This window comes from Sapajus apella, unplaced genomic scaffold, assembly GCF_009761245.1.
Source record: "Sapajus apella isolate SASKATOON/1434 unplaced genomic scaffold, GSC_monkey_1.0 scaffold70, whole genome shotgun sequence".
In the NCBI taxonomy this organism is placed as follows: Eukaryota; Metazoa; Chordata; class Mammalia; order Primates; family Cebidae; genus Sapajus; species Sapajus apella.
Genome location: NW_022437010.1, coordinates 7,271,211 through 7,286,787, shown reverse-complemented (window position 1 = coordinate 7,286,787; position 15,577 = coordinate 7,271,211). Strand labels below are relative to the sequence as shown.

The following is a 15,577-nucleotide window of genomic DNA, read 5'->3' as shown; positions in this document are numbered from 1 at the left end:
ACCCAGGAGGCAGAGGAGAGGTTGCGGTGAGCCGAGATCGCGCCATTGCACTCCAGCCGGGGCAACAGAACAAGACTCCATCTCGAAAAAAAAAAAAGCTAATCTCGCAGAAGTAGAGAGTTTAACAAGGGTTGCCAGAGATTGGGAAGTGTCACAGGGAGGGGTGGATAGCCAGAGGTTGGTTCTCAGACAGAAAAGTACAGCTAGGCAGGAGGAGTAAGTTCTAGCGTTCTATAACACTGTAGGGTGACTATAGCCAACAATAATTTATTGTTTATTTTCAAATAGCTAGAAGAGGGCATCTTGAATGTTCCCAACACAAAGAAATGAAAATTGTTTGAGGTGATGATATGCTAATTATCTTGATTTGAGCATTACACGTTGTAAACATGTAGTAAAGCATCACGCTGTATCCCATAAATATGTGCAATTATCATGTCAATTGAACAGATGAATAGCTTTGTTTTTGTCTGAGATCTACTGATAACACTACTGACTCATGCCCTTGACCCCCTGTAAAGCAGTGCTGCTAACATCTCATGTTGTGTCACATAGAGTTGTGACACTGATAGCAAAATGAGTGTGAAATTGAGTTTTGACAAATACAAAGTATTATTGGAAGGCATTGTACGGTATGTTCACATGTTAGATTGAGTCAACTGTAGGCCCTAATCTTAAACTTGCCCTGGCAAACATTAGCTCGGTTTATGCTGTGTATCCCCACTAGCACGGAGAGGATGACACCTTTCTCTCGCATGACCACAGGAGTTTTAGGGCCACAAAACAGGCAAACCATACATGAGGCCTGCTGGCTTTGACAGGGTTCCTTCAGTGCTATGCTATGTAAATAGATCAGCAGGCACAAAAGCCGGGAGTCCCAGGACCATGCTGCTAAACAGCTTTTCTGAGTCTAGAGCTGCAGATGGTGGTGTCTTATCCCTGTTGGAGAACCTGGCAGGATTCCAACCCCCAGTTCTGTAACACTGTAAACCCCTACTGGATACTGCATGTAAATTATAATTACTTGTAAACTGTATTTATTGGCTCAATATGCCGTTTTCATATGGACCCTGGGGATTAATTTTTTTTCTCTTGATAAGTGTGACAAAAGCAGTACTTGAACAGAAAAGGGCTGTTTGTTCCATATGAGAATTTTAGTTTAGATTCCATAATGTTTTTGTTGCATCAACGTGGTAGCAACTGAAGACAGGGGCTAGCAGTCAATGGGTTTTATTTTGCCCACCTCTCTACCATAGACATTTGCAATTTATCCTGACTAGGGCCCACCCCTCCTCTATACCAAAATTCATCTTCTATTGTACACCATACTATAGTGTCGGGGTGTTCATTTGCTACTCCACTCGTATGCTGGGTAAGCATTCAAGAAAAACGTTTAATGTTTCCTCTTTGTTTCTGAGATGAAGTTTCACTCTTGACCCAGGCTGGAGTGCAATGACGTGATCCCGGCTCACTGCAACCTCCGCCTCCCAGGTTCAAGCGATTCTCCTGCCCCAGCCTCCTGAGTAGCTGAGCTTACAGGTTTGCACCACCATATCTAGCTAATTTTTGTATTTTTAGTAGAGATGGGGTTTTACCATGTTGGCCAGGCTGGTTTCAAACTCCTGACCTCAGGAGACTCTTCCACCTCGGCCTCCCAAAGTGCTAGGATTATAGGTATGAGACACCATGACTGGCTGTTTTATTGTTGTTGGTGGTGGTGGTGGTGGTGTTTTTGAGATGGAGTCTTGCTCTGTTACCCAGTCTGGAGTGCTGTGGTGTGATCTTGGCTCACTGCAACCTGTGCCTCCCAGGTTCAAGCCATTTTCCTGCCTCAGCCTCCCAAATAGCTGGAATTATAGGCAGGCACCACCATGCCTGGTTAATTTTTGTATTTTTAGTAGAGACAGGGTTTCACCATGTTGGCCAGGCTGGTTTCAAACTCCTGACCTCATGTGATCCGCCCACCTCGGCCTCCCAAAGTGCTGGGATTACAGGCACAAGGCATGGCACCCGACCCATTAAATGTTTTCTAGAGCAGACTAGTACCATAAGACAAATAAAAAATGTAACTGACTATATGTAGCCAAATGAAAGACACCCACATCTTTTTTCCCTCTCTTTTGTTACTTGCTCCTTCAACCTAGACAGGACACATATGCCCTGAGAGCTGTAAAAGCTCTTGGCACAGCCATCTGGTCCTTGTGAAATGAAAAGGAGACTGAGTCCAAGAGAACCAGATGCCTTCTCAGGGGCACACATCGAAGAGTGGCAGAGCAAGGACTAGACCCACCCTTGAGCATGTTGAGTTCCTAGTCTACTCTGACTCACCAACATTGATATGTCCATCATGGCCCTTGGGTTTATCTGCAGGCCAGACTTGCACTGATGGACGTTCCATGCGATGGTTTAATTTATGTGTCCGCTTGGCTAGGCTATTATATCCAGTTGTTTGGTCAAGCACTAGTAAAGATGTTGCCGTAATGGTGTTTTTCACGTGAGATAAACATTTAAATCAGCTGACTTTGAAAAAAGCAGGTAACCTTTCATAATGTGGATAGGCCTCATTCTATCAATTAAGGGCTGTAAGAGAAAAGGCTGAGGTCTCCTGAAGGGGAAGGAATTCTGCCTCCAAAGGGCCTTTGGACTCAGGATTGCAACCCTGACTCCTGCTGCAATTTCCCGCCTGTTGGCCATCCCTACAAATGTCAAGACTTGTCGGCCCCCGTTGCGTCAGCTGATTACTTACAATCTTTCCTTTTCTCCCTCTCTTTCTCCCTCCATATAGATATAGACAGATAAACATATTCTACTGGGTTTTTCTCTCTGGAGAACCCTTACACATTCCATACGTTCAGCATTTGTGGAATTCCAAAGGGGCTTCAGTCAAGTTTTTTGCATAGTTTAAGAAGAATGAGCTCACTATGGCAATTAATCACATAGGCAGAATTGTCTGGGGAAGACTGATGATTGAGTGTGCATTTGTGAAGGAAGAAGGAAAAGACTCTTGTCACACCTCTCTCCTCCATGACCCGTTGTCCACCTGGAGGCAGCAGCAGTCTCCTGGGCACACTGCTGAGATGAAGAGTAATTAACTGGAACCCTCCAGAGAAATGCCTTGTAATGAGGTATCTCAGGCCCAACTTGGGAAGTATGCAGAAAGATCTAGAAGGCGTCAAAGGAAACCAGAGCTGGATAGAAGTTAAAGTTGTGAAGACAACTTGATTAAAAACTATTGCAACAGGGGAAGAGAGATATCAGGTATAAAACTTGACTCCATTTCAAATACATCAGGGATTAGGGGAAATTTATAGCCAAGGAGCAAGAGATTGGTGGATGAAAAATTGCTAAGAGGAGACATCAAGTCTGGGGGATATTCTGGCTGAATCAGCCTCACAGAATTCCCGCTGAAGACAGGCCAGGGTAATCAGACACCAAAGATGGGAAGTGAAGAATTTTGATCAAATATTGAGGGTGATTGGGTATCGAGGGTGGGGGATTCTTGCTAGACTGTCTTGGCAGGTTGCTAATACTGGATTTAACAAGACAGGGTACATGGGCCAAGGAGAAGATTCTGAAACTGACTAGAGTTTGCCCAAGCAAAGACTCTTTGTCAGAGGAAGCCATTCATTGCCAATCCTCTAGTGGCTCTGAAGTCTGGCTGGATATGAGTGTCACTCATACCTGCCGGCCCATCCAGACCAACTGAATCACCATCTCAGGGCTGGGGGCTAGGCCTTGCTGTTTTTAGAGTGCTCCCCAGGTGAGATGATAATGCACAGCCAGCGGTGAGAACCATGGACCCCTTCCAAGTCAGGAGGAAATCATTTTCCTGCGCTGTGTAGATCTGCCATTTTCAGCATTTCACTAACAATCACAGCTGGCCTGACTGCTTGCAGGGAAAAGTAAGCCTGAAAAACACTTTTCTGTCCTCGAGGCCATTAATGAGAATAAAGGGGTCCCACAAAATGGGAAGAATGATCCAGGAAAAAAAACAAACCTGGAGTCCTGAGGTCCTGGGAAGTCAATTTTTTTTTTTTTTGAGGAAAAAAAAGTACAGAAGAGGGGAAAAGGATTTTGAAAGACTAGACCTCGATAAAATGTCTCAAAGACCTCCCCTAGAAGTGGGGCCAGAAATCCCGAAGCAGTAGCCACAAGCCAATCTATGTGGAAAGACAGGAAAACACGGCTTGGGTGCCTGCATGCAAGGGAACTGAGACATGTTTGGAAAAAAAAAACCTGGCAAGTGATTCCCAGGCTCCTTCTGGGGACTTGGCACTGGATTTTATGTATGAATGGATGTGATTGGGCTGGTCAGGGTGTGTGTTATCCCTCTAGAATTTAGAGGCAGGTCTTGGCAAATGCTTACTGACACTTAGTACACCTGTTGACTTTCACATATCCCTGCTGATTTAAATGAAAGGGACGTCTGTATGTTCTGATTTTGGGGGGCATCACTCCATGTCCTTACTAAAAAAGACGTCTCAAACATTTTCTGTGACGTGACTGGTTCACCTCTTCTGCTTACTTTAAATTTTCTTTATCTGTTTAAGTTGTGAGAGTTCTTGTCATATTTTCAATACAAAATTCTTGATTTAAGCACTGCAAATATTTTCTCCCAGATAGTGGCTTGCCTTTCATTATTTCATAATAATGCAGAAGAACAAAGGTCTTACATTTCCAATTCATCAATTTTTTTTCCTTTACAGTTTTTGCATTTTGCATTCTAAGAATCCTTTGACTAGCCCAAAGTTGCAAAGATGTGCTCCTGTATTTCCTTACTGAAGTTTTGTAGTTTTAAGCTTTAAATTTAGGTTGATAGGTCATTTTAGTTTATTTTTATATAGGGTTTGATATTCATTGGTTTGATGTTAATTTCCATTTTAAATTTGTCTATCTAGTTGATCCATTGGCATGTGTTCAAAAGGCTTTCCTTTCTCAATTGAATTGTTTTGGCACTTTTTTTTTTTTTTTTTTGAGTAGGAGTCTTGCTCTGCCACCCAGGCTGGAGTGCAGTGGTGCAATCTTGACTCACTGCAACCTCTGCCTTCCAGGTTCAAGCAATTATCCTGCCTCAGCCTCCAGAGTAGCTGAGATTACAGGTGCCCACCACCATACCCAACTAATTTTTGTATTTTTAGTAGAGAAGGGGTTTCACCATGTTGGCCATTCTGGTCTTGAACTCTTGACCTCAAGTGATCCACTTGCTTTGGCGTCTCAAAGTGCTGGAATTACAGGCATGAGCCACTGCACCCGGCCTGTTTTGGCACATTCATAAAAAATGAATTTCCACATATATTTGAGTGTATTTTTGGACCCTATGTTGCTCCATTTATCTCTATGTCTTTGCCCAAACAAGACTTTCTTATTGTGGCCATATAGTAGGTCCTGAAATAAGGTAGTGTTAGGCACCGGACTTTGATCTTCTGCTTTAAAAATTGCTTCGATTATTCTAGGTTATTTGCACTGCCATAAAAATTTAGAACCAATTTGTTAGTTTCTACAAAAAAGCTACTAGAATTTTTGGGGATCGAATTGAATCTACAGATCAATAGGGGAGAACTTCCATCTTAATAATATTGAGACTTTCAGCATGGACAGGATATATTTGCCCTTCTGGTTAGGCCATCCTTAATGACTCCTACCAGCGTTTTGTAGTTTTCAGTGAAGAAGTCTTGGATATCTTTTGTTATATTTATTACTAGCACAGGGGTAAAAGGAGCTCTCCTTTTTTCCCCTGAAGGTTGATAAAAGGAATCTGCTAAACTTGACAACAGACAGATTAACAGGAGAAAATGCACCCAGATTTATTAAGGTGCATGTACATGAGAATCATACAAAGTATGAAAATTCAAAGAAGGGCAGGTGGTTGAAGATTAAATGCCCCCTTCATAGGCGAGAGGAGGGGAACATTTAATGTAAGGAATTTGGGAGGAAAAGTAAATTATATTTAGGAGAGATGACTGGACCCAAAAAACAGACAATAGCCTGGGACAAAGTCCCTCTGAGCTCTGGGAGAGGTGGCAACAAGTTATGGGAAGGTGAGGTGTGGAACTGCACCATGGGCAAAGTTTGCCTTAGACAGATAAAATCTCTCAGAATAGCCCACAGAAGAGTACCTGGTGACAACTTTTATTTTTTCTTTGGTGATTAATCTTCCCTGGTTCATGAGAGCTCAGACAGAATATTAAAGGCAATTGTTTTTCTTTGAGGATAGCTTCCCTCGGTTAGATACGGGAACTTCAGAGAGAGCCCCTCCCTGCCCTTGTGGGAAGAAACAAGGGAAGGTATAGAGGTCGGAGTCCAAGGCCTTCCATTTAATTCAAAGCATCGGCATGCCAAAGTGCCGTACTCTAGAGTATCATTTTCTGGGTCTCAACGTGAGGTATTTTATAGTGTATAGCATCACTGTAAATGAAAAATATTAAATATAAGGATACAATTGATTTTTGTTTATCATTGCGGTATACTGCAAACGTGGACATTAATTTATCAGTTCTAGTCGCTGTTTTTTAGATTCCCTGGAATTCTCTTTTATTGTGATAAGAGCACTTTGTATGAGGTCTTAACAAACCTCTCAACAATTTTTAAGCATGCAATGCATTATCGTGGGCAGTGTTGTAGGCAGATATTTAGAGCTTATTCATCTTGATTGCCTGAAACTTTAAGCCTACTGATTATTAACTCCTATTTCCCCCTCCCACAAGGCCCTGGTAATCATCATTCCATTCTTTGATTCTATGAATTCAGCTGTTTTAGATGCCTCATATAAATGGAATTATGCACTATTTCTGAGACTGGCTTATTTCACTTAGTGTAATGTCCTCAAGGTTCACCTATCACATGTTATAGAACTTCTGTCTTTTAAAAGGCTGCATAGTACTTGACTTTTTTTTTTTTCCTAAGACCGAGTTTCACCCCATCACCCAGGCTGGAGTAAAATGGTGAGATCTTGGCTCACTGCAACCTCTGCCTCCTGGGTTCCAGTAATTCTCCTGCCTCACCCTGCCAAGTAGCTGGGATTACAGGCTAAGCCACCATGCCTGGCCAAGGCTGAATAGTATTTCATTGTATGTATAGAGCACGTTTTCTTTTCTTTTTTTTTTTTTTTAATTTATTTTATTGCATTTTAGGTTTTGGAGTACATGTGAAGAACATGCAAGATTGTTGCATAGGTACACACGTGGCAGTGTGATTTGCTGCCTTCCTCCCCATCACCTATATCTGGCATTTCTCCCCATGCTATCTCTCCCCAACTCTCCACCCCCCGCTGTCCCTCCTTAGTTCCCCCCAACAGACCCCAGTGTGTAGTGCTCCCCTCCCTGTGTCCATGTGTTCTCATTGTTCAACACCCGCCTATGAGTGAGAACATGCGATGTTTGATTTTCTGCTCTTGAGAGCACGTTTTCTTTATCCACTTCTCTGTCAAAGGACATTTACATTTTTCCCATACTTTGGCTCCTGTGAATGGTGCCGCAATGAATATAGAGGTGTTAACGTCTCTTAAAGATTTGGATTTCAATTCTTCTGGATAAATACCCAGAAGTAGGATTGCTGGATCATATAATTCCCTGGGATTTTTCTATGTAAATAGTCATATTATCTGCAAATAGAGAAACATGTTTACATCTTCCTTTCCACTCTTTATTCTTTTATTTGCTTTCTTTGCCTTATTGCCATGACTAAGATTTTCAACACAATGTTGAACAGATGTGGTAAAAGCAGGCATCTTTCGTTTCTTTTTCTCAATCTTAGAGATAAAACAATTCAGTGTTTTGTTTACTCTAGATTTCTGCAGATTCCCTTTATAAGTCTGAGGAAGTTCCCTAGTGTATCTAGTTTGTTTGTATCACACACGAATGTAGAATTTTGTCAAATGTTTTCTTTGTATCTATTGAATTAATCATGTTTTAATTCTATTAATACGGTGAATTGTATTGCTTTTAAAAATATGTCTTATAGTAAAATTTGCATAACAAGATTTACCATTTTAAGTGCTTAAGTGTAATTAAGTTGGTGGCGTTAAGTACATTCACATTGTTATGCGACCTTCGTCACTAGACTCCGAACATTCTCATCATCCCATCATGAGACTCTTTTTCCTTTAAACAATAATTTCCTACTTCCCAGCACCTGGTAACCATTATTCTATTTATTTCCTTCCTTCGTTCCTTCGTTCCTTCGTTCCTTCCTTCCTTCCTTCCTTCCCTCCCTCCTTTCTTTCCTTCCTTCCTTCCTTTTTTCCTTTCTTCCTTCCTGCCTGCCTTTCTTTCCTTCCTTCCTTCCTTCCCTTCCATTCCCTCCCCTCCCCTCCCCTTCCCTTCTACTTCCTTCCTTCCTTTTCTTCCTTTCTTCCTGTCTGCCTGCCTGCCTGCCTTCCTACCTTTCTTCCTCCCTCCCTCCCTCCTTTCTTTCTTCCTTCCTTTCTTCTTTCTTTTCTTTCTTTCCTTTCTCTTTCTTTCCTTCTTTCTTTTCCTCCCTCCCTCCCTCCCTCCCTCCCTCCCTCTCTCCCTCTCTCCCTCCCTCCCTTCTTTCCTTCCTTCCTTCCTTCCTTTCTTCCTTCTTTCCTTCCTTCCTTCCTTTCTTCCTTTTCTCTCTCTCTCTTTCTCTGTTTCTTTCTTTCTTTCCTCTTGCTCTTGTCACCCAGGCTGGAATGCAGTACTGCCATCTCAGCTCACTGCAACCTCTGCCTCCCGGGTTCAAGCGATTCTCCTGCCTCTGCCTCCTAAGTAGCTGGGATTACAGGCACCTGCCATCACTCCTGCTAATTTTTGTACTTTTAGTAGTGATGGGGTTTTGCCATGTTGGCCAGGTTGGTCTCGAACTCCTGACCTCAGGTGATCTGCCCAGCTTAGCCTCCCAAAGTGTTGGGATTATAGGTGTGAGCCACCACACCCAGCCATGATTCTGTTTTCTTACTCTATGAATTTGCCTATTCTTGGTACCTCAACTAAATCACATCATACAATATTTGTCCTTTTGTGTCTGGCCTGGCTTCTTTCACTTGGCATAATGTCTTTAAGGTTCATCTGTGTTGTAGCATGTATCAGAATTTTATTCTCGTTAAGGCTGATAATATTTCATGTATTTCTATGTATAGACCACGTTTTGTTTACCCACTCATCTGTTGATGGACACTTGCGTTGCTTTTACTTTGCTATGTTGTGAATAATGCTTCATATGCAAATGTCTGTTCAGGTCTCTGCTAGTCAGTTATTTTGGGTATATACTCTGCTATGGTTTAAATGTCTTCTGCAAAACTCATGTTGAAATTTAATTGCCCTGTTATGTATTCAAAGGTGAGTCCTTTAGGATGCAATTAGGTTATGAGAGTTCTACCCTCATGAATGGAATAATGCTGTGGGCGTGGGTTAGTATGTCAGAAGGTCAACCACCTTTTCCTCTCTGTTTCACATGGGTGCTTCCTTGACATGCTAAGCCTTTGGCAATGTTATGATGCAGCAAGAAGACCCTTACCAGATGTGGTCCCCCAATCTTGGATTCCAAGCCTCCAGAACCACAAGCCAAATACATATATTTTCTTTATAAATTATTCAGTTTGTGGTGTTCTAACATAGCAACAAAAATGGACTAAGACATACCCAGAAGTGGAATTGTGGAATCATATGGTAATTATGTCTATCTGGGGTCCCTTAAGATTTCATATGCAATACATTTTATATATCTGCAGATACATTGTTGGGATCTTGATATAGTTACATTAAATCTGCAAATCACTTTGGAGAGTATTAATGTCTCAATAATACTATCTTTTAATCTGTGAACATGTGGTCTTCCCGTTTTTTAAATGTCTTCTGTAATTTATCTCAGTAATGTTTTGTAGTTTTTACTAAGTCCTTTGCCTCCTTGGCTAAAATTATTCCTAAATTTGGTGATTTTTGATGTTATTATAAATTGAATGGTTTTTCTCAATTTCCTTTTTGGAATGTTCATTGCTAGTATTTATTTATCTTTATTCTTTATTTTTTCCTTCTTTCTGCTAGTTTTGGATTTAGTTTGTTCTTTTTTTAGTTTCTTGTGGTTAAAACTAGGCTGTTTATTTGAAATCTATTAATGTGCTTGCAGCTGCAAATTTCTATTTTAACACTTCCTTCTCATCCTCTCATAAGTTTTGGTTTGTTGTGTTTTGATTTGTGTCAGGATATTTTAAATATTTTCCTTGTGATTTCTTTCTTGATCCACTGGTTATTTAAAAGCGTGTTGTTTAATTTCTACATACTTGTGAATCGCCCAGGTTTTTGCCGTTCACTTCTAGTTTCATTTCATTGTGATCAGAAATGATATTTTGTATTTCAATTTTTAAATCTATTAAGATGTCCTATGGCTTAACATATGGTTTTTCTTGGAAAATACTCCATGTGAACTTGAAAAATTCATATTGTGTTTTTGTTGGGTGGAGTGTACTGTATGTGTCTGCTGGGTCCAGTTGGTCTACAGCGTTTTTCAAGTCCTATATTCCCCTATGATCTTCTCCCTGGTTTTCTATCCACTGAAGAAAGTGGAGATATTGAAGTTTTCTACTATTATTGTCGAGCCATTTTTTCTTCAATTCTGTCAGTGTTTGCTTCATATATTTTGGAGCTTTACTATTTAATGCATATGTTTATAATTGTCATATCTTCTTGGTAAATTGAGCCTTTTATCATTATATTATGTCTTTGTCTCTTTTAATGGTTTTTGACTTAAAGTCTATTTTGTCAATTAGTATAGCCATTTCTGCTCTCTTTTTATTACTATTGGCGCGGAATATCTTTTAATCCTTTTGCTTTCACCATATTCATGTCCTTAGATCTAAAGTGAGACTCTTTTAGACAGTATGTAGTTGATTCTAGTTTTATATCCACTCTGCCAACTTATGATTTTTGACATTTCAATACAATGACATTTAAAGTAATTGCTGATGAGGATTACTTTTGCAATTTTGTTGTTTTCTCTGTGCCTTACAGCCTTTTTCTCCCTCATTTCCTTGAATACTGCCTTCCTTCCTTTATATTTAGTTAAAGTTGTTGAAATACCACATTTTGACTCCTTTCTCATTTCTGCTTGTGTATATTTTCTTGGCGCTTACCATGAACATTACATATAACATTCTAAAGTTATGATGATCTATCTTAATTGATACAAACTTAACTTTAATTGCATATAAAAACTCTGCTTCCCTATAGTTCTTCTGCCCTTATGTTATTGATGTCACAGATGATACCTTTTAATATTATATACTCATTAACATCAATTCATAATTATTTCTATGCAATTGTCTTTTAAATTGTGTAGAAAATCAAAAGTGGAGTTATAAAACAAAATTACATTAATGCTGTTTTTATATTTGTTCATATATTTACCTTTACTGGAGAACTTTATATTTTCATATGTCTTCCAGTTACTATCTAGCATTATTTCATTTCAAACTGAAGGACTTCCTTTAACATTTCTTGTAGGGCAGGTGTAGTAATAATGAACTCCCTCAGCTTTTGTTTTTCTAGGAATGTCTCAATTTCTCCCTCATTTTTGAAGAAACATTTTGCCAGGTATAGAATTCTCTGTCGACAAATTTTTATTTTTAATTTTTAGCACTTTAAATATATCACTCCACTGCCTCTAGTCTCCAAGGTTCTTGCTGAAAAAATACACTGATAATCTTATTGCAGATCTCTTATACATAATGAGTCACTTTTCTCTTGATGCCTTCAAGATTCTCTGTATCTTGAACTTTTGCCAGATTTGATTATGTGTCTTTGTGTGGGTCTAAGAGGTTCGTCCTACTTGGAGACCATTGAGCTTGGATTTGTATATCCATGTCTTTCCTCATATTTGGTAGGTTTTCAGCTACTATTTATTCAAATAGTCTCTCTTCTCCTTTTTCTCATCTTCTTCTGGGACTCTCATTATGCATATATTGGTCAGCATAATGGCATCCCATAAATCCCTAAGCCTCTGCTCACTTTATTTTTTCTTCGGTATGCTTCTCAAATTCAGTAATTTCAAATGAGCTGTTTTCAAATTTGCTTATTCTTTTTTCTGTTTGAGTTTACAGCTGAACTCCTCTAATAAAATTTTCAAATCAGTTATTGTACTTTTCAGCTCAATAATTTCTTTTTTAAATAATTTCTATCTTTGTTGATATTCTCATTTTGTTCATACGTTTTCTTAGCTTTCTTTGGTTCTTTGTTCATATTTTTCTTTAGTTCTGGTAGTATATTTGACAGTTGTGGGTTTTTTTGTTGTTGTTGTTGTTGTTGTTTGTTGTTGAGACAGAGGCTCACTCTGTTGCCCAGGTTGGAGTGCAGTCGTGTGATCTTGGCTCACTGCAACCTCTGCTGCCTGGGTTCCAGTGATTCTCATGCCTCAGCCTCCTGAGTAGCAGGGATTACAGGTGTGCAACACCATGCCCAGCTATTTTTTTGTATTTTTAGTAGAGATGGGATTTCACTATTTGGCCAGGCTGGTCTCAAACCCTTGGCCTCAAGTGATCTGCCTGCCTTGGCTTCCCAAAGTGCTGGGATTACAGGCATGAGCCATTGCACCTGGTTGACAATTAAAGTCTTTGTCTAGTAAGCCTGATGCCAAAATACATCTCCAGAAGTGTTTCTGGAGATGTATTTTGTTCATTTGAATGAGCCATGTTTCTCTGGTTCTTTGCATGCCTTATGACCTTTTTTGGAAAATGGGGTATTTAAAAAAATGTGGCCACTCTCCCAGTCTTTGCAGACTGGCATAGAAGACCTCACTAATTTGTGAGCCCATGAGACCTTCACTAATCTGAGATTAGTCCAGGTCTCCTCATGTCTTTTCTAGGCATGCTTCCTTTCTGTGAATGTCTGTGTGCTCCCCTTATCCACCACAGGTGATTTTAAAGGTCTTAATTCCCTAAAGAGTCTCACTGTAGCTTCTTCTTAGGGCCTTAGATAGTCTATTGTATTTCTCTGTTTGTAATCTGCTGCCCTCAGAAGTCCACAGGTCAGCAATCCCTGTGTCATTTTCATGTGCTACATTGCTCACCACAGCCTTCTGTGGCTTTCAGCCTGAAATCAAAACTATGTTGCTGTTTCCTATCTGATATCTGAGTTGGGCATTACAGACAACAGTGCCCTAGGCAGCCCACAGACAGGTCAGGATATTGCAACAAGTTTCACTCTGCTTTTTATGCCCTGAGGGAGGGAACAGGGGATTGGGCCAATTGCTCCTGACTGCACCACACAGGGAAGTGGGCAAGAGCAAATATTACAAAAATTCCTACCACTTTTAAGGTGACTTTCTTGATTGTGCATTCATTTGTTTGCTGGACATGTTTGACTAATTTTCAGAACTCATAAAGTTATTCTAATTAGTCCATACTTGTTTATTTGATATTTCCATTGGAGTATGAGGGCCTAGAAATTCCTCTGTCATCTTGCTGATATCACTATTTATTCATTTATTCCTTGTATTTCCTTTTCTCCGTTCCTCACATTAAATCCTACTGTTATATCTTCAAGGTTCATTGACTCCTTCCTTTTTCATCTAGTTTGCCTCTAGTGAGTCTCTTCAGTGAATTTTTATTTTTTACAGTTTTAGTTCTAAATTTTCTGTTTAGTTCTGTTTTCAATAGTTGTTTCCCTGTTGAAGATTCATATATTTTACACTTGATCTTAACCAAAAGGCTGAGAAGTGATGAAAATTCATATATTTTAAAATCATTTCTAGTGCATTTTTCTTTACCTCATGGAATGTAGTTATAAGAACTAAAGACTGTGTGTGACAATTCCAAAGTCCAGGTCATCACAAGATTGACATGTGCTGATTGTCTGTTTCACCCAAGTGTTCAGATTTCCATGTTTGTTTTTTTTGTATGTCACACAGTGTTATAAATATTATGATCCATATGACTTAATGACAGAGAAGCAACTGGACAGGGATCCCAGGATCCACACAGTATAATATTTACTATACTGTGGCATTGGATGAAAGTTATGTTTTTGTGGATCATGTTACGATCATCTGGAAAATGCTGTTTTTGTTTTAGCAAGTAATAAATCTGGTTAGGTTCAGACTGTAAGCTGTCTTGATCTTCTGTGGGTGGTGGTTAAAATCCCAGTATACTTCACAAAGCCTTTGCTATGCTGGTTTGTGTCTGTCTCACTTAGGAATCAGACGTGTATGGGTTCATACGCAGAATTAGAACTTTTTCCTCTCTGCTCTGGAATTGTCTTCTTGCTTTCACTCTTTAGCCCCAAGGACCTTTTTTTTTTTTTTTTTTCCAAGGTGTTGTTTTCCTCAACTTCTATTTGGCTGGCCACTCCATGGTCACCGCAGCACTGCTCCACAATAGGGGTGTGCCTTTGAGGCCAAAATATTAGTTTGATGCAAAAGTAATCAGTTTTTGCCATTACTTCTAATACCATGCTCAGGAGATAGATACCAGCAATTGTGTTTATTTCTCCTAATCTGGGAAACTTATCCTTGTGCAGTTGCTTCTGTGTATTTTGACACCCTTCCATAATCCACCAGCTTTTGATTAATGTCAGCATGCTCAAGTAGTTCTTTTTCATATTTCATCTAGAGATTTTAGCTGTAATTAGCGGGAGGAATGGGCAGTAGTTGGCTTGTGCTGCTGTTGTGGAAGGAGGACTCTGCCTGCATCTTTACCTTCATTTTTACATTTACTGGGAGTTTGACTCTGGATAAGCTACTTTAATCTCCATGCCTCGGATGCCTACTTGAAAATGGTTAGTAGCAACAGACCTACCTCATTTTTAATTTTTGGCAGTTTTTGGTGGATAAAATATGATCATGGGCATTAAGCACTAGTAACTGCTAATCAAAACTAATGCTTATTTCTATTCCTATATTTTCTATAAAACTGAACATTTTGGATTACAATTACTGGAATAAAAAATTTAGAACTAGCTGGGAGCGGTGGCTCACACCTGTAATTCCAGCACTGTGGGAGGCTGAGGCGGGCGGATCACCTTAGGTCAGGAATTCGAGACCAGCCTGGCCAACATGGTGAAACCCTGTCTCTACTAAAAATAAAAAAATTAGCCAGGTGTGGTAGCACATGCCTGTAGTCCCAGCTACTCAGGAGGCTGAGGCAGGAAAATCGTTTGAACCTGGGAGGCAGAGATTGCAGTAAGCCAAGATTGCGCCACTGCACTCCAGCCTGGGTGACAGAGTGAGACTCCATCGCAAAAAACAACAAAAAAAAAAAAAAAAAAAAAGAAAAAAAAGTTAGAGATTTGGTGAATTAGCTAACTTTGACCTTGAAGGAAAGGTCAAAAGGAAGACCAGTATTTGGAAAAGCAAAATATCCCATCGTTTTCTGTAGCCCTTGAAATTATACCCTCAGTCCTTGTCAAGTGATAGCTATGACATTAATCAAAACAGGGTGCTGCAAGGACAATCAAGGCAGCTTGCAGGTATGATGTTCATTAAGTACCTCATTAAACAAGAATGGGACTCTCTAACAAATAAGGAAACAATTACTGATACGGAACATTGCTTTCCAGTGAAATGACCCTGTTTTCCCTTCATGCCTCTGTATAAAATTGTACCAAAAAAAAAAAAAAAAGAAACTAAGATG

The 15,577-nt window shown here is 39.8% G+C and overlaps 1 protein-coding gene across 3 annotated transcripts in view; it reads left to right on the top strand.

The window, feature by feature from the left end:
* CUNH6orf201 (chromosome unknown C6orf201 homolog) overlaps positions 1-15,577 on the top strand; it is a 74,966-nt gene that overhangs the window by 43,692 nt on the left and 15,697 nt on the right. The window lies entirely within an intron of this gene.